The sequence below is a fragment of the Chlamydotis macqueenii genome, chromosome 2 (assembly GCF_036417535.1).
Source record: "Chlamydotis macqueenii isolate bChlMac1 chromosome 2, bChlMac1.mat, whole genome shotgun sequence".
In the NCBI taxonomy this organism is placed as follows: Eukaryota; Metazoa; Chordata; class Aves; order Otidiformes; family Otididae; genus Chlamydotis; species Chlamydotis macqueenii.
In genome coordinates, this window is record NC_141557.1 from 149,601,784 (window position 1) to 149,622,471 (window position 20,688).

At 41.5% G+C, this 20,688-nt stretch overlaps 1 protein-coding gene across 6 annotated transcripts in view; it reads right to left on the minus strand.

The window, feature by feature from the left end:
* Positions 1-20,688, minus strand: part of SAMD12 (sterile alpha motif domain containing 12) — a 178,359-nt gene that overhangs the window by 101,840 nt on the left and 55,831 nt on the right. The gene's annotated exons all lie outside the window — the stretch shown is intronic.

Genomic DNA, 20,688 nt, shown 5'->3' on the forward strand with positions numbered 1-20,688 from the left:
GCAACTCCAGGCACTGAGGTAAATTCATGGCTAAATAAAAAGGAAAAGAGGATGTTCAGCAACCTCCAGGCTTTTTCAGCAGGCACACAAGGAGACTGTTCTGGATGATAATTCAGGAGTTGGCAATCCAGAGCATCGCACCTAGGTCCTGCATTGGATGTAATGGGATTTGTTAGTGTTACTTATTCTGTGGCTGCTCGGCAGCAGATGCCTAGAAAGGAGTTTGGGAACAAAGCAAGAATTTAACAACACTTTCCCAACATACTTTTCTCAGCCTCCAAAAGCTTGTAGTTTAGGGACTAATTAAGAAAAATAGACTTGGCTAATTTGAGCTGCAGCTGAGCCTAAGGTCAGTGGATGGCTTCCAGTGACTACAGCAATCCTTAGAGCTGCTTGTGAGAAGAACCTCACCAATATCTTAAAATGGCAGAACAAGTCTCCCATTCCCAATGTGATTTGATCTATCAGGAAGGGGCAAAACAAGAAACACATGCTACAAGGTAAGCCTAACCTAATTAAAATGAAAAATGAGTTCAATAATGAGGCTAACTCGCAATCAGAGCCATCTAGCAGTGAAATGGGTGATTCTCAGGTCCTTGCAGTCTTCAGATGAAGCTTTTGGAAGAGACAGTTCAGAGAAGCTCAGGTTATTTGGGTCTGCACGAGATGGAGACAGCAGTTCTGGGGGGCTATATACCTCTGCATAAGATCCAGCATTCCAAAAGGCCTTGGGAAAAAGTGTGGGAAAGAGGAAGAGGAAGAAAAAGACATGTACATAAACCAATCAAGTATTAGTAAACTCCCAAGCCTCAGGAAACAGGTTTGTTTTTTTTTTTTTTTGCTTTGTATTATATTGTCTTTCTGATAGCTCCAGTGGGTTTCCTTTCTCCTACAAATTATTTTTTTTCTCTCTCGGAGAGTCTGCATCACTTCAGAACAGCAAACATGAAAGCATTGTATTACGTATGAATCTCCAGTTACACCTTGTTTTTAAGAAAGAGTAGATGGAGAGGACACATTTGAACATGACATGATCCACTTTCAAGTCTTTTTGTTAAAGAGGCACCAAATTGAACAAACACTAATCAACCAATAAAATCAGATAAGAGAAAAAGCAACAACTGTAGCTAGTGAATGTATTATAACCCTTACCGACAATTTGCATGTAATAATTTATACAGAGGAAGAAGACTGGAAACTATCATCACAGGAACGGTAGCACTGCAGACTAGCTCTCTGAGCAGACCAAAAGAGCAGATGACACACTGTTTTAAGCACAGTGCTGTTACTTACAGAATATGCATTAGGTACCAGTGACACACTGGTTAAGTGACACTGGTTAAGTCTGGGGCCAGATACTTTCCTGGTGCAAAGAGTGACGATTCTGACAGGTTCAATGAAGATGCATCCACTCATATCCGAGCTCAGACACAAATACACAAAATAATTTTTCCACTCGTTTACACACACACCGAGAACAAAGAAAAGAAATACATCATTTTCAGCCTGGCAAAACTTTCCTAAACCACAAGAGTCTAGAGAGTGTTTTCTGAGTACTAACACCGAGCCACAAATTTAATCCTTAGTCAAGTACTAAATTGTTTATCTTCATCTCCATTCATTAGCTTGCACTCAGACTTCAATAAAAAAGCCAAATCATTTTAGGGATAGTTCCAAACGTAGTTTTAGTTATGCCTGAAATACAATTTCTTGTTTCTACATAATAAGAAAACATTTAGGCTTAACACTCTTTCCTGGGTTGTAGATGCATGTCTTGTGAAACTTCAGCAAGCAACAATATTCACGTAGCAAGATCTGAATAGCAGCAATAAAAACCCCCAAAAGCGACAACAAATACTAAGAAATTATTTACTTCATCTGCCAGTGTATAATTAAAATTGTAAAACAAATATCCTGATTTGTAAATACTCTTTGCTCAATTCACTTATATTTCTCCTGTAATATTCTCCTTTGAGCCCTCTTTGTGATACACATTGTGCTCGGTTTTCCTCACTACTTTTCTTCTGTTTTCTTCCCACTGAAACAAGTTATTTTCTACAATTTTCTCAGCCTGCAGAGCTTCTCTGCTTAAGGAATATGTTGTGCACCACGTGAGCACTGACAGTGTGAAATCCTGTCAATACCCCAGAAGTAAATCAGCGGGATGGTAAGTAGGATCACAGCTGTCTATAGACTGAAGTATCAGCTACAAATCCTTCAGCACAGTTGCATAAGAAGCTGATCTAAATCAAGTCATTTCTAGCCTGCTCCCAAGCAATTTTCTGATGACCTTTGAAGATGGGCAGGCCAAGATTCTTTCTGCAACACACAGCGAGCCATGGGCACTCCCAGTCATGTCCACAGGACCTTGTATCTGCTCTCAGCAGCCAGGTGCTACTTAAATGATAAGGAGGAGATTGCATAAGGTCCATTAATAGTGGTGTAGGAAACATTTTTGTTATTCAGCTAGCAAGAAAAGGAGCAGGGGTCCTGATGAATATGCAGTTGAACATTAGGCTACAACGTGCCCTTTGAGCAAAGGCGGCCAACAGCCTCCTGAGCTGCAGCAACGCAGAGCATTTCCAGCAGGTTGAGGGAGGTGATCCTTCCGCTCTACTTGACCCTGGTGTGGTCACATCTGGAGTGCTGTGTCCAGTTGTGGGCTCCTCAGTACAAGAGACCCATGGACATAATGGAGCAAGTCCAGCAAAGGGCCATGAAGATGATCAATGGACTGGACCTTCTGTCAGGTGAGGAAAGGCTGAGAGAGCTCAGCCAGGAGAAGAGAAGGCTCGGAGGGGGGAGCTTTTCAACGTGTGCAAATACCTGATGGGAGGACTAAAGAGACAATGGCCACAAACCAAAACAGAGGAAGTTCCATTTAAACTTAAAGAACCTTTTTTATTATGAGTGCGCTTGAACACTAGAACATATGTTCAGAAAAGTTGCAGTTTCCATTCCTGGAGATACTCAAAACTGATGGGACACAGCCCTGGACAACCTGCTGTAGCTGATCTTGCTTTGAGCAGGGGGTTGGACAAGATGACCTCCAGAGCTCCCTTCCAACCTCAATGACTTGTTGTTTCTATTCCATGAAAAGTACAGAGCAGCAAATTTGGCTGCCTGAACTTCAAAAGAGTTAGCAAGGTCACAATTAGCAGCTACGGAATAGAAGAGTCTTACATAATTTGTATAGGAATACCTTTGATTGAAATGTGCAAATCAAGGAGACAGGTGAAAAAATACCTAGCTAATTGGAATCTCCCTCAAAATTGTTCGTATACTGGTGTACACCACCTGCAGTATCCCTCAGTAGGAGCATGCAGACATTGGATTTCTCTAAAGGAAATGCTATGACTAGGAAGGTTAGAAAGGCAGAAGGACAGGGACTACTAAGGATGCAAAACGTTTTTTTTTTCCAGCCCTTTGGAGCTCACTTGATGTTGCACACCCTGAAAACAGGGTTGCAGTTGGTTCCAAAATGTGCATTCTCTACCACTGTCCAGTCTAGTAAATTAACCAGTACCACCGTTGTTCAGGCACTGGAACTCAGTCTACTATCAAATCCCCCCAGCAGTTCCTGGGATGATTTTGGCCTTGGCCACTTAATGCTTCCCCAGAAACTCCCAGGTATGATTCAGGAACGAGCAGAGATTGGGAGCTGTTCCCCATAGATGGTGTGAACACAGCCATTCTGTCCTGAAAAGTAAAAGCCCTTAGCTGCATGGCCACAAACCATCCCTTACTAATTAGCCCCAGTGCCAAAAGATGTTTGATGAATCATCACTGACATTAACACAGCAACATTATAGAGCCACAAGTTCTGTTGGCAAAACCCAGCTAGCTCTGCTGATATAGTAGCTCTGCCACACCTCTGATGGGCAGATCAATCTCAAAAAACAAGATGACTTCCAGGATTCATTCTCTCTTCCTGAAAAGCAAAAGCATAAGCTGGTTTCTCAGAAATCAGAGATTCGGAGGTGAGATAAAATTATCTCCTCCCTTGTGAATTCTCTCTGTCCATTCTCTCTATCCATAGTGATAGAACTAGAGGCAATGGTTTCAAGCTGCGCCAGGGGAGATTCAGGCTGGACATTAGGAAATATTACTTCTCGGAAAGGGTAGTCAGGCACTGGAATGCACTGCCCAGGAAGGTGGTGGAGTCACCGACCATGGGGGTGTTCAAGAAACGTTTGGATGTTGTGTTGAGGGATACGATTTAGCTGAGAAGTATTGGTGATAGTTAGACTGGATGATCTTTTAGGTCTTTTCCAATCTTGATAATAATTCTGTGATTCTGTGATTGGCACAAGTGAGAACAGTTGGAAAGGACTTCCTCTGCTGTTTCTTACCTGTTCTAAACTATTAAATAACTTAGTTCTCTCAACAGTGGAAATGAGGAAAAGCAATGGGAAAGAGATGTTTGATTACGTTTCACATTTTATTTAGATTTAATTTTCATTTCTAGGCATTTGAAGGATTTTGCTGTTTTCAGATCTGTCCCAGCTCTTGCTTATGCCACATGAGAAAGGTGTTCCAAAAATTTCAAACACTGGAAATAAGGAGAAGAAAGATAAGAGGTGTAAATGACTGGGATACTGTGCTGGGGAAAGCAACAACATATTTATTCAAGGAATGCTGTTTCTATGAAATCCTGTAAGAGACAACGTGCGAAAAAAGCCCAAAAAGCAGTAATCTCAAGTCCAGTTTTGGATTACTTCTGAAGGGCAACATGCTGCATATCACATTGCACAAGTCAGAAGAGCTGTAAAGGAGTTTTACACGTACATTCTGCCTGATTCACGGGGATCATTAATTATAGTTGTAGGGTATGTCGATGTCAGTTCACTTGCATTTCTTGGGCACACCCTTAATGTGTTCTGAAGTCCTGACCTCTAAGCCAGTACTACTTCTGAAGCATTGTCTGGTCACATAGAAAAAAATACTAATGAATATTGGTGTCCTCCCACCTGCAAGTACAATTAGACTGCTGGCCCAGACTCCACAGGAACAGCCTTAAAGCATGGGCAATAAGAGCATCTGAGAAAGAAAGGAAGACTGACAAAAATCTGATACTTGTAAAGACAGTTACCAGGTTTAGGTCTTTACCTAAGGGCAATAATTAATGGGATAAGACATTCCAGACTTGGGATAAACACCACGCAATCACCCTCAATGAGAGAGCAGCTCTCTACTTCCTCTTCTTGCTGATCCCTTCACGGTCTGCAGCTGGAAAAGAGCTCTTTCCAGACAGGACAATTCAACGAGGACACACCGCAGACATAGACTGATCCTCATGCTGCTTGTACAGCTTTACTTTTCAAAGCTGGCCTCAAGAGGCACAATGGTGTGTTTGCACCTGGTGCACCTGGTGGTAGATCCCCCATCCCTGGAAACATTCAAGGCCAGGTTGGACGGGGCTCTGAGCAACCTGATCAAGTTGAAGATGTCCCTGCTCCTTGCAGGGGGGTTGGACTAGATGGCCTTTAAAGGTCCCTTCCAACCCAAACCATTCTATGATTCTATGATTCAATGCACTTGCAAAACCTTTCACTAAAAACTTGTGTAGAAAAGAGAATAAATTCAAGTCTGCCTTAAGAAGTCCCAGAATGACTGGGGGAAATGGCTTTTAGAGAGCTGAAGGACAGATCAGCACTCAGCTAACCAAGCTCTTAACGTAGAAATGTTTCTTGCTACAACTGACTTCTGCAATGCAATCAAGAGTTCCCTGAAAGCAAGAGAAACTTGCACTTCAATATGGAGTATCAGATAATCTCAGTCACACAAAACAGCCTCTATGAAATGAAGTGATTTTAAAAAGAGATAGAGAGACACATTTCAAATCCAGGAGCAGCTTGTGGGAAATCCATGTTCTTAGATAAGAAATTTTACTTGTGTGATGAAGTAAAATACTGCCCCATATACACTTACCTACTCAGGTGTGAACTCATGCAAAGTGTTACTCATAACTGAGGCATTCACACTTTCATTCATATTTTATATCTTCAGTTTTAATAAGCTGTTTATTACAAAGTTATTTTCACATAGTCCTTGTTCTGAATTTGTTATAAAGCCTGCCTGGATGTTACAGCAGTAGTGCTCCAAAACAGAAAGAGTGGAGTATAAACCATCAAATGAGAAACACAATGAAATTTCAGGCTATTATTTATTATTTTTAACAATAAAAATTCAATAGTACACCAAGATGAAAGTTGTTCACATTAAAGCATTTTTATTGTAGAGTCATAAGGCTGTGCAAAGCTAGAACAGCATTTGCTTAGGGAGGCTAAATTGCTTCTCTATCAGCTAAGTTTTTCTCTATCTTCTCAGCCTGGTACTACAATGAAAATAAAGCACACAAGTTATCTCCAGTGCCTTTTTAAAAACTCTTTTAGTCAGGTGATATTGTTATTTTTTATTCTTTATTATTATTTTTTGATTGTGGTAAAAACCCACAAAAGTGGAAAGACAAATAAGTATAATTTTTCCTGGGCTTATCACCCTAAAAAAGGAATAACGAATTTGCATCATCTCCAACTGCTATATTCAGTCCAGCAGTGGTGTGGCAGGAAGGCAGTCTATTATTTCTCCTTCCATTAAGTTCTATTTCTACATAGTCTTAAATACTTGCAGGAACTGGAAACATGTTTGTTGAGGTGAAGATCTACGGTCCAGATTTCTGTTGTTCTAACTTGGATTCACTGAAGATTTCTACGACTCCACCTGGTTCACTGGATTAGCAGCACACGGGTTTGGATACGAGTTATACTATTCACACTACCACAAGTTATGACAGCAATGTGGCACATCTAACAAGAGATGCAGAAGATTTTTAAATAACAGCATCAAACTTCTCATCATATTATTGTGAGGCAATAGTCAATACAACACAGTTTGGCCACAGCTGTTCTATTTCACAAAGGCACTGGAGAGAGCTCTGGTCGTCCCCTTACCTGGAACCTGCCCCGACTCCCGCTTTTATAGCTCTGTTAAGTTACTGCCTGACAGCTGGGAAAGATAAAGCTCCCCTCTCCAGAGGTCAATTACACTGAGCATTTCCAGTACATGACCACATACAGTTGCCTGAGGCATGACTGGGGAGTAATCGGGACAAAGATATCTCCCCACAAACTAATATTGCACAGGATGGTAACAGCCACACACCAGTTTTTAAAACTAGAGATTAAATCCTGCCTGGATGCCCCTGGAGCAGGACAGGACACATCAGTCCACAATAAGATACTGCTTTACTACTTAAAAAACTTACTATGCTTGCAAGAATTGCAAGAGGACACAAGAGCATCCATGCCTACTTTGTTGAGGACGAATCCAACCCACATTTAGGTTAACCCACTTCCAATGTGGTTTGACAACCAGCTGACATAATCATTTATGGGCACAAGGCATTTTACTGCAAAATTTGAAGCTGAGTCGAACTAATTTGTTGTCCACATTGGGCCACTGCAGTTGCAATCCATTTCAGTGCTTTTCAATAACCTCCTGCAGAGGACAATTACATGACTGGTCACTGTGGTTTACATAAAACTAAAAAAGTTCAATATTCCAGCTATGATTCTGGTCCAAGGTCAAATTTGGCAACTTCACTTCTCTGCAGCCAGATAAAGTCATTAGTTACTGAAAAACAGCAACTTGTATATTTTTTTTTAAACTCACATATCAGTCTAGAATTAGCAAGTCCTCAAACTCTTTGGGAAAGCTGTTTAAACATTTTGATATATATTTGAGAGATACTATGAAAAGATACTGCTTCCCACAGTCTCTCGATACCAATTATAATTGCAGGTTTGTACAAGTGAGTGTTTCAGACTACGATTGTTTATACTATTCTTTTACTGTGGATATGTATTGTGTCTGGCTGAGATGGAGTTAATTTTCCCCACAGCAGCCCTCACTGGTAGCTGGAAAGGTGCTGATGAGACAGCAGTGCTTTGGCTACTACTGAGCAGTGCTCGCACAGCATCAAGGCTGTCCCTCCAGCACTCCCCCCACACCAGCAGGCTGGGGGTGGCAAGATCTTGGCAGTGGATGCAGCCAGGACAGCTGACCCCAACTGACCAAAGGGATATTCCAGACCATATGATGTCTGCTCATCAATAAAAGCTAAGGAAAAGGAGGAGGAGAGGGGGGCATTTGTTATTATGATGTTTGTCTTCTGGAGCAACCACTACATGTACTGAAGCCGTACTTCCTGGGCAGTGGCTGGACATCACCTGCAGGTGGGAAGCAGAGAATAAATATTTTGTTTTCCTTTGCTTCCATGCACAGCCTTTGCTTTTGCTTTATCTGCCTTTATCTTGACCCACGAGGTTTCAGGGTATTTTTCCATCTTATTTCCTCCCCTCCCCATCCTGCTGAGGAAGGGAGTGATAGAGCGGCTTGGTGGGCCTCTGGCATCCAGTCAAGGTCAACCCACCACGGGGCAATTCATGGAGGTACGGAATGGATCCAGCACATCAGAGCTTTTGCCATACAAAAGCGTTAACGGCACTGCAGTTTACAACATTTTTTCTGCCAGATGGATGATCATATTGGTGTAACAGTTCCCCGCAATTTTTGCAAGTCAGCAATAGACAGTACAAGATTTAGTGGATGCTGTTTAGCTAGAGCTTGCTTACATAAAGAGTATGCAAATCTTGCTTACTACTGAAGGATTCACTCAGATGGAATGTAAAAAAACATATTCTACTTTGCCTTCAATTTTCAAGACTACTATGACTAAGAAGAGATGAAGTTTCCATCTTTTCCTGTAAGTTGTATCCTGACATCTGGCATTCTAGAACAAGCAATAAATGTTCAGATACTGTAATTGTTATTTTACTGACAACTAACTAGCTGTCTAATAAAAACAAACAAACAAAGAGTCAGTCCTGAAGCACACCTGGTGAAAATAAACAGTCTGTCAGGGAAATGAAAGCCAGGCATCATTCATCAAATTCAACAAAATAAAAAGGCTCTGTGTGTTCTTCAGAAGTGGTGTCTCTGAAGGTCAGAACTGTATTGCAACAGTAGGGATCCGTAAGTAAACACTGCAAGTTTTTCAAAGCAGACTTCCATCAATGTTGACAGAAATATCTCAGACTGGGGTTGTTCAGCCTAGAGAAGAGAAGGCTCCAGGGAGATCTTACAGCAGCCTTCCAGTACCTAAAGGGGGTCTGCAAGGAAGATGGGGTCAAACTCTTTAGCAGGGCCTGTTGTGATAGGACAAAGGGTAATGGTTCTAAACTAAAAGAGGGTAGATTTAGACTAGACATAAGGAAAAAAAGTTTTACAATGAGGGTGGTGGAACACTGGAACAGGTTGCCCAGAGAGGTGGTAGATGCCCCATCCCTGGAGATATTCAAGGACGGGGCTCTGAGCAACCTGATTGAGTTGAAGAGGTCCCTGCTCCTTGCAAGGGGGTTGGACTAGATGACTTCTAAAGGTTCCTTCCAACCCAAACCATTGTATGATTCAAATACCGCAAGTCTGGATCATGTATGAAAATTGAAACAGACACACACAGGCACATACTGTGCACATTTAGGTTGCATTTTCTGGACGTAAAACTAATTGTGATACCAGCTAAAATATTAACTAAGTATCAGTAAAAACTACAAGCTCAAGAGGTACACAGTTTCCTGCTTCATCAGCCTGGTGTTTCTTGTGTGTTTTGTGGGTTTTTTGAATACCCTTATTACTCCCTTGCATCTTAAAATATGCATCTCTTCTAGTACAAACCACACCACCATCGCTGAGCACATGAAAAGTCAATATTAAAGCTGCATTGCTCAGATCTCAGAAATCAGGAAATGTCATCTTTCAGGTTGGATGAGCACTCTTATCTCCATCCTTTACTCATACATATTACCACAGAGACTTCGGCTATGTGTTCATATAGCAGCTGCTCAAACACATGAGTTATCCTACCTGGTGGAAGATGGCGAACAACAAACTGCTGGAAGAGGGTATTAGGAGGTATTAGGAGGAAATATGTTTGGCCTGTACTCACACTCCTCCCTAAGCACTACTTTTGGACAAAGGGAGGATTCTAGGCTAGATGCATCTTCTGCCTGATGTAGCACACATGCCAAAATTTCAACGGTTTTCAATACAAAGTCAGGGAAAATACTTGCAGTTCAGTTAAAAGAATTAAATAACTGTTGGGAGGAAGAAAAAAATCCCACAGTTTCTAGTTGGAAAGCATAACTTGAGAGTAAGCCTTTGTGCCAACACACTGTCTTCATAAAGATCAACCTAAATTTTCTCATGTTAGAACCTTTAAAGCATTTCAGTCTGCAACCACTCAACAGACCCACTCAAAAAGTAATTTCAGGAGACAGTGCCTGCTCCAACCCAGGCTAAAGGACAGATTCATCCAAGCCAGGTAGTGCCTTTGTGGAGCTAGATAGAATAAGAGGAGACAACTGTCCCTCCTGTACTTCTAAAGGTTTCCACTAGTGGAAAAGATGACTATTCAAAAGAAGGATCAAAAATCTGTGAAAACACACACACACAAATTTAAAATACTAAGACTAGGACAAGAAAACAATAGAAGGTTTGAAGATGACCAAAACAGAGCCTGAACTTGCAGTCTTTGGAATGGACATTCATCAGTCCCTGAAACAGAAAACTCTCAAGACTTCCTCTACTATCTGCCGGTTGCTGTGAAATTCACTGGGAAAATTAAGCTCTCATTGTCCTCTAATGACTGGTCCCTGTAGAAGATTAAAACCCATCACATACAACTGTAATTGCCATAAGCTGTCAGGGAGAGCTCCACTGAATTAAGCTCTGGTGATGAACAATGTGGGAATCAATGCAGTTCAACACTGTAAGTTAAAGTTGCAGTTTGTGGGTGTATAGGCATTGAAATATGAATTCATCCATTCCAGCATCACAGACCGTTCCCTTATAAGGTTCTACCTCACTCATGGCCCGCAGAGAAGACTGCTCATGAATACTCCACGCAATCCTTCATCTAGCCTGAGAGCTGTGCTCAGGCAAAGCTGTGTCATGCTGCAACAATGCAGATCTATAAATTATGAAAGGGATATTAAAGGTGCAGGAAATCAGACTCAGATGATCCAGTGTCAGTGCTCCCCTTTGAACCATTCACACAGTAGTTTAAGATTTGGCCTTGTCAAAAAAAGAGTCTTGTAAAGTTCTATGGCCAATGTATTCTCTCAAGTTGAGCAGGTAACTCTTTCTGCTTTTTTTTAAAGAAAATTCATGCACCAAGATAAAATCTCCTGGAACTCTACAGTTCTTGAATTACTTTTCTGAATGGACACCAGAGAACACCTGAACTTCCCAATCTGAATTCTCCAAGAGCTTTTGAAAAATCTCAAACCCTGAGATTAGGTAATCTATTTAAACCTAAAGAAGCCATAAGCATAGGAAAAAAAAAGCAATAGCATTTGCACAAGTAGAATATACTCTTGCCTAAAAATGGGATAAACACAGCCAGTGTGAACCCTGCTTTCCTATAAATTGATTTGCTGTCTGCACTTTGCAGTTTTAAGTCCCATCCCAGCAACACAGCCTTAGATCGGGAAACCTTATGGCACTACTTTATGTAGCATATGGAGGCCAAAGAGTGCTCCATGGTTAAAATCCTTCTATTGATCTGATCCAGGCTATATCAGTTGAAGGCCACACATTTCTGAATTAGAAAAAATATTTCGAGTATGCCTTTGGAATAAATGGTCTTCAAATAGTTATTTTAATTATCATTTTTATGACAGTGCAAGAGCCACTTCTGATGTGCCAAATGTAAGGAAATGCATAGCATGACATAAGAATTAGGTATCTGCCCTACAGTGCTTTTTACAGCAATTCCCAGGTGACAGCTCAAGAAGTCAGTCTCCTACCAGGCTGTAAGTTCTAGTACCTGTCCCAGCAAGACAGCATCACATGCGGCTTCAGAAACAAATGTTTATCTGATCTAGGAAGAATGTGTAAATAGACATGGAAAACAGATGGTATTAATAGGCTATATGGGGAATCTTGTACAGAAATGATGCCTAAGAAGAGAACTAAAGGAACAGCAGGTATGTGAGCATGTATCAGCATCACACTGGACTCATGAGAAATGTGTAATAGATTGTTTACAGATGTCATCTTTGCATATGTCACATTTGGTACATTTGCAAAATTCAAGTCACAGGGGAATTCTAAAAGAAGACAGAGGACTTTAAATCTCAGAGTTAGACTTTCTATATTACATGAACCTAGCCTAATATGCTCTCTGGTTAAACACAGGAAAATATAATAGATTCAAACTCTAGGAGAGCTGTCAGGAAAATACACATTACACATATAAATTACTAACTGGTTTTACCATGTAATTTCCTAAGTACAGGTAGTTACTCCAAATGGGATGTTTACAATGGAGTATATGTAGTGGCATGCAAGACTGCTCACATACAGCTTGAAGGGGAAATACAAAGATAAGTTGCTCTTTTATCAAAAGTTTTAAACCTACATCTAGTCTGACACACTGATTGAACAAGCAGGAAAAACCATGTGTAGAGTACAAGAAGAATAGCTGGGTAACTGCCAGATTATTTTATCTGTAGTTTTGCTGATCAGTTTCTCCTGCTATATGGGGTGCCTTGTTCAAGGCTCATTTGAGCTTCCCAAGGGCCTTTACTTCTGAAGGGCTAGACTCTCAAGAAGGAGAAAAACAAAACCACAAATACAAATGACCCCCTACCCAAATTCACACAACAAGGTTGTAAAGTATACCATAAGCTAGGGGTCACAGATATTTCTGCTAAAGGACCACTGTGAACATGCAGCCTGGGTGCTGCACGTACACATGCTTACCACGTATTTTTCCACCCACCTTTCTCCCCTTTTAAAAACTCAATTCTGTTAGCATCTACCCTTCTTCCTAGTAAGCACTTCCAGTGCTGAATGACCTGCAAAGCCAGTATTCATTTTCTGATCACTGAATCACTCAAGCTTCCAATTTCAGCTTTTGAACACACGCTGTTGTCCTGGTAAATCCCTATACCCAGTTATCAGGTCACCTATCAACCTTCCTTTCAGCAGCTTCATCTCCTGTAACATGACAACACAAGGCTCATCTTCCCGGCTTGGGAAAAGGCTGAGCTCCGCCTTCCATCTACTTCTATTGTATTCTTAGAATTAAAACATCACAACTGGACATAGCATCCTTGTAGGAGACCTAAGTGACCTGACCTGTGTATGTTACAACAGTCTCTGCTATTCAATACAACTTTTATAACCAGAGATTACATTAGTCCCATTGCTTTGCATTTAGAGTGCATGTAACGTGGCTACCTGCAATAACTCCCAATTCATTTTCTTCTTTGACAGCCTGCTTTCCAAGGGAGAAGAGACCACATCTGCAGGATGAAGGAATTTCTCATATATTGCACCATGTTTGGCTACAATAAAACAAAATTTGTCAGGACCAGTTAGCTAGATTATTTATACCACACTGGTACCATTAACCCATCCTGCTAATTGTTTGCTACCACATCAACTGCAACACTTGGGCAACCAGCACAGAAAGTCTGAATGATGCTGCACAACCAATGATGCTGCCAATGCAGGGGGCACCAATAAAGGCCCTTTTCATTAGTGTCTCCCTGTGGCGTACGGGCATCTGTCAATGAACCAGCCTGACACCAGCGTGCGGTATACGGAATTAAAAGGCACGTATTTAATTAAGATGTCATGTGATCCTAAACTGCATGCTTCGGAGGCAAAAAAAGATACTGTATTCCACATGGTAGCTGTTAACTTGTACCCTTGCCAATGGAAAAGAAAAAAGAAAGAAAAAAGTACCAAGTTAGTTTGACAGGCATCAAGATGACTGGTATTAACTATACAATGCAATTCTTTGTTGACAGAAACCTAAATTAACTGTTACATTATTTTGGCAGAATTGGAAAGAGGCTAATAGGTCTGTAGCTCCTTGTGTTGAGTAAAAAAAAATCCCAGATCACCATTTTTCAACAGAAAGGAGCTTCCGCCATGAGATAGACTTGGAATGAGTTAGTATGATATGGGTCTGAATATGGCTTAATGTGACATTAAAAAGGACTGTACACATCCGTGAATGCCAAATTCAGAAGTAGATTAGCTCAGGATAAAGGTTACAGGTGACATTCATCACAATCAAGCTGTCTTTGGTTTGGTTTTGATAAGCCAATATATGACAAGCTTTATCTACATGCATATAACATTCAGAGACCAATGGACAAGAGCATTTTAGCATTGCAGTTTAACTAGTGCTTGACAGCGGACTGGATTGCACTACTTCATAGATTTGATATGCTCATAACAGATTGTCACATTCCTGGCATTTCTCCAGACAGTGTTTATACTTAACAATGGCAACAAAAAATTAGAACATGTAACAAACATTTCCTTATAGGCCATTTGGGATTATTCCACATTTGGCACTGCTTTTTGAATAACCTTATTAATCCATCTTCAGGTTCTGAGCTGTTATATTTAGATCAAGAACATGTACTGCAAGACAAAAATCTACATAACCTATGCAAAACAAACATTTAAAAGTGTACATTCAAAATAACAGTCATGGAAAACTTTGACTAACTAGAATATCTGTGCCGATATTCAAAACCCAACTGGACACGGTCCTGGACAATCTGTTCTAGCTGACCTTGCTTGAGCAGGGGGGTTGGACTAGATGATCTCAAAAGGACCTTTCCAACCTAAATAACTCCAGGATTTGGTGATTTTGACCTGCACACAGGTAAGTCATTTCAATTCGCAATTCACTGCACCCAACAGAACCTGCAGAGAAAGTGACTGGGGTTTATACACCTAAACTTATTTGGGGATCAAACAGTTCTGTAAAAGACCTTCCTGTAATCACAGCACAATGTCACCCGGCCCTGTGCAATGCAGGTGCCCTGTCAGAACGGTTGACAGGACTGGGATTACATTGACAGCTTGTCTCAAATGCATGGCACACTGACAGAAGATACACATTTCCTCAAGGGTATCACTGTTCGGAATTTCACAAAACAGAACAAAACCTCAAATTCCCCTTGGGGGAGGATTTGGTTTTTTTCAGTCAGCAATTAAGAAGCAACATTTTTGTCTGTGGAACTTGGGAGGCTTCTCTTACCAAGCGGCTGGGCAGGAATTCTGCTGTGCTTCAAGCACGGCTACTGGGGAACAGGGTGACATCTGCCCAGCCTGATGGGTTGCAGGCTGTTAAGGTTCTGAAGACTTCTGTGGGATAGCTCATCTTCTGACATGGCTTTGGGGCTCCTTCTGGGTCTTTTTATTTGGGTTTGTTTGGTTTTTTTTCACCCTTTAACCCCACTTCTGCTGTAAATATGCTGCAATGTAGTCCTGAAAGACTAAAATCCACAGAGAACTGTGGATTGAACTGAAGTTCAATAAGAATAGAACACCTGACTTTTAGCAGCAACACAGCCCTCACATGTATGCATTCACATACTGGATTATGTTAGATAGTAGCTGTAGTTCATAACAAGCTATTAGAACAGGAGTCCCCCAAGTTTTATATCATTTAATGTTGATTGCTGTAAAACAGTTTGCCACTGGAAAGTAGTTGGGGGCTCAGTATGGTTAATGAAACCTCAGGTGACGGAAGACTGTATTTTGTTGGGTTTTTTTAAGGAATTATGTCTTTAGTGCACCTTGTTAAGAAGGTAATGTATTAATCTACATGTTCATGTTTCAGACCAAAATGGCTTATTAAGGTCCTATTTCTTTTGTTTGTCTAGACTCACATTTCTAAGTGCAGGGCTTCTGTTTACAGGTAACAAAATCAATTCATAGAATCATAGAATGGTTTGGGTTGGAAGGGACCTTAAAAATCACCTAGTTCCAACTCCTCTGCCATGGGCAGGGACATCTTCCACTAGACCAGGTGACTCAAAGCCCCATCCAACCTGGCCTTGAACACTTCCAGGGATGGGGCAGCCACAGCTTCTCTGGGCAACCTGTTCCAGTGCCTCACCACCCTCATAGTGAAGAATTTCTAATCTAAACTTACCCTCATCCAGTTTAAAGCCATTACCCCTTGTCCTATCACTACATGCCCTTGTCAAAAGTTCCCCTTTAGGTACTGGAAGACCACTGTAAGGTCTCCCTGGAGCCTTCTCTTCTCCAGGCTGAACAGCCTCAACTCTCTTAGCCTGTCCTCATAGGATAAGTGCTCCAGTTAAAAGACACAAGTTTCTCATGGTGGCTTCCTCTTTCTGAGTAGGAAGCAATTCTTCTGGCTGCACACAGAAAGACAGAAAGCCTTCTCCTGCATCAGTTAAGTGTTGATCATCACTCGGATCTGAGGAATCAGATAAACACTTCACAGGGTGCGCAGATCCTTGCTGGGTGAAGGGCTGAAGATCAATTCCTGACTGCAGTAAGGGCTTGGACAGAATCCAGCCTTTTTTTTTTTTTTCTTTTGTTCCAAGAGCTCCTTCCACTGATTCAGAGGAAAATGCTGGAGCTGGGTCCTTATACCTCTGCTAAAAGAGCCAGGTATTTGTAAGCTCGCTCCGCTGTGCATTCTATGATAACAAGGATAAAGCTCAGTGTCAAGTGCACTGTACCAGACCCTGTCAGACATCCAACCCGTGCAATTAACTGTATCAAATCAAACAATAATTTTCACTGGAGCACTAGGAGGCACTTCTTTTTACTGAAGGCTATTCTCTTGGCAAATCTTGACTTTCAGAGGCCAGCTGTTTTAGCACTTGAGCGGGTAAATAAAAAAAAAAAAAAGCAGCTTTGGATTTTTTTTTTTTACAATATAGGGGAGGTGTGGAAGAGGAGAGTGCCTTTTCCTCCAGTTTCTTTGCTCTCTGTAAAAGGCTCAGATGGCTGGGCTGCTGTTTCCAAAACCAGAATAATGTTCAAAGAAGGACGTGGAAAAACTAGGAACTGAGCAGCTAATAAAAGAGGCTGAAAGCGAGGGGTAAGGACTGGCTTGCCTTGCACCCTCCTGCCGCCCCTGATCGCACAAACGCTGACACCCTGTTGGGACAAACCCCACTGCAGTAACTCAGGGGGGCTGCTGCCGCCTCCCCCCGGCCTGGGGAGCGCTGGGTGCCCGGGGCCGGCGATGGCCGGGCTGCGGCGGGGCCGTGCCCTGTGTGCCGGCTCCCCCCTGCGGCGCCCGGCGGGACCGCACCCGGCCGCCGGCTCTGCACCGGCAAGAGGTCAAAAAACACACTGATTTTTTTTTTTTCCCCCGCCACTGATTAATTTTTTTTTTTCCCCCGTGCTGCGGCCTGCAGGCGGCTAGCTGCCGTGGCTCAGCACCAGCGGGGGACTGAGGGCGGGCCCGGTTCCCCTGGACAAGGCCGCGGGCCCTGACACAGGCAGCAGAAAGCAGCTGAAACCAGAGCCTTGGGAGAGGGCAACATTTAGGATATGGGTTAATCCATCTGTCAGAGGTTTGGTGCAGGAGTGGATTTGTTAGCTACACACATATATTAAAAAAAATTAGAAAGACAGCAGAGAAGCTGGAATCGCAGCATAGTCTGCAGAGCGCATCTGGCTCGAGAGGAGTCGCAGAGAGAACGGTGAGAGCTGGAGGTGAGAGAAGGGACACCATGAATTGCAGACTGATCGGATGAGAGAGAATAAATGCACACTCGCTCCTTTGTGTCACAAAGGAGAAGTCAAACTCTCAGCTGTGGCTTCCTCCAGGTTCGGATTTCAGGAGAGCTTCCTTCTGCATTTCATCATTAGGTTAGCTGTGTTATTAGACTGGGGAACGCTGCCAAATAATTATAAGATTACACTAAGACTAAATCCCCATATCGTGAATAGCACATGCTGGCAAGTAACAAGCTGAAATAAAAAGAATCAGCTCTAGCTGCTCACTGATATCACAAACACACACCCACTAAGCAGCAAATTAATTCACTTCTTCAAAGTGAAGAATTGTAAGGTCCTCCAACAACTCCTCCACTTAATCACTGAAGTTTTCCCCATCTAAGTTTTCCTTACCTACAACTGAGCCATAAAATTAACTTTGTGTCTTCACAGAAAAGACAATAAATGCTCCTTCCCAGACGACAGCACAAGTAATCTGAAAGGAGACCCTCCAATACCTCCCATTGCCATCCTGGTTCCCACCAGAACGGGAACCAGAACTTCTGAAGCACTGCAGGAAAGCCTCACTTGGTGGGAGATGAGAGCCTAGCACTACTAACCAGCAGTTTAATCGAGCTGAAAAAGTAAGTTCTAGACTCAATAGATACAGCAAAAGTTTTTAAAAAGCAACACAGAATTACAGCTTAATGAGACTTTGGTCAGGGCACAATACTTGGAATCGGTACAATTCGTAGGAAGGCCTAGATATTCAACAGCCACTTCTAAACTAAGGACCCCGTCCTCTGAGTGGAAAGACTCCAGGCTGTTATGTACCACACTGAAGTAGTTAATCAGTATTAATAAAGTGGGGAAATAAATAAAAAAAAAGGAAATAAAGATGTGCCATGAGGGTTTACAATGCTACATCCTATGTCTTCAAGCTGTTCCTTGGAGGTCTCAAAGTAACAACAGTGCTCCAGCTCTGGCTAGCTTCTAGATAATGGGATCACACAGCCTAGTGATTGATCAAGGAACACAGTAAAGTAATAATGTAATCATTAACAGTTTGCGATGGCTCCAAAAACCTGTAAAAAAAATAACTTCCTAAGAAATAAAATGAGAGGGTAGAGCTTCAATATTTGGCAAAGTGTTAGAACTATTAATAAAGTAATCAATACTCCTGTAAAGCAACTAAAGAAAAAATAGCTGATAAAATGCATGCTTCTTTGTGGGTATTTCTCAATACACCATACTTCTTCAAGAACATGTGAAGGGTCACAAAACAAAACAAAGTGGACGAAGGAAACAGGGTGCACAGGAGTGTTTTCATAATATCTTCTCTTAGTTATATTAAGTCCGCTAAATTCACTCATTTTGGAGGCATCCTGCACCCCTCCATTGATTACTTCAGCAATTTACTCTCTTACCCTTGGTCTTACAAATCCCACTTAAGTTGGGTGCCTGAGTCACCTAAGATAGACAGGGTAAGTACCCAAAGGCTAAATCAGTAGCTCCCTAAGCTTTTTGGCTCTGTCAGCGGATCACAACCAGTGTTCAGTTCCTCTTGCAGACACACTGTGCAGCCTTATCAGCAAACTAGGAAATATCACAAAGCTTTACAATACGGTTTGAGAATTCCTGAAATAGGCTTTGCTAAGCCATTTGATACAGTTTCCATATCTTACCTTAATTCACATTTTTAGCTCCCCTTTGAGTGAGAAACAGAAATTGATTTTGAAACCGGCTGCCATGGTCAGAGGTTCTGGGGGTGAGTTTTACACCATACTGATGTGAAGCAGTGTTTTGTAGAGAATACAGTGGATCTCGTTTACAAAGACTGTACAACAAACATGTTTTCAGTGAGAAGGGTAAAAGATGATACGATCTCTAGTCAGTAAAAGTTGACTAAAATAAATAGAACAAGATTAAATTAAAAATAAAAAAAAAATCTTGTTAGAGGGAAGGAATAATCCAAATATCATTGCATGTAATTATGAAACATTAATTGCCCAACATCTGACAGCACTTGAGGACTACAGACTGAGGAGGAAGTAAACACGGCTTCAAATTAAGTGCAATATACCTTTTTCTCCTGTCACCTAAATACTCACACTCTAAGGGTACAGAAGAACTTACCTAAACTAAGTTGACAGGGAATTTCAAATCTGAAGCTAAAGGACAGGAATTACAATTTCAGTTCAAAGATGATTTGGATTCTGCGTTATACATCAGGTAGGAATAAAAGCTACAGCAAACGCGGCCATCACGGCTCCTACTGAATTCTTACATAGTGACAGAGTAAAGAAAAAGAGGCTGCTAGAGTGCAATTCACTTCTGAGTGTGCTGTAATCATTTATTGAAACCATGAGAGATCTTCCCAGGTAGTTACAAGTGGAGAGAGCATACCAAGGAAAAGCAATCAGACCCAAGAAATACCCAGTAAGACAGGAAATGGTGTAAAACATTCATCATCTGCTTGCACAGCAGATCTCACAGCTGATAGTGGGGCAGGAGCATGGAAACTGTTCATTCTGAATTTAGTAGATATAGAAGGAATAACATTAATGTTGTTGGCAAGCAAGGCCAAAAATGCCTCAATCGCCCTTCAGCAAGTTCCCTTTCCTATTACACAGAACAGATGATAATATCACTTCTTCCACACAGGATTTTATGTAACAAATAAGGGCATTAGACACTCCCCACTGGTTTGCACACGGAAGAGAAGATAACTCCGCAACTAATTGACTCAACTTCCTCTTACGCATACAGAGCCTAGTTCTCCCATGCACAAGCAGCAAGCTGCTTTAATAATGAAGATTTTGTGATGGCAGCTAATTAGGAAACATTCTCCTGTTCCAGATTAAAATATATATATATATATATATCAAAAGATTACTTTCTGTCATGATAGTCCACAGATTATTTCTCACAGAAAAGCCAACTTATTAGAAAATAATCAACTATGTTAATACTTAAATTACAACTTCCATGAAGTGTTCAAAAGCCTCATTGTCCCCTTCTGAACTGCAGATGAGCCCTCCTGGTTATACCAGATCTCTCATGAGCTGTTACAGCTTTGCCTTTGGTTGTGGGAGTTAGCTGCAT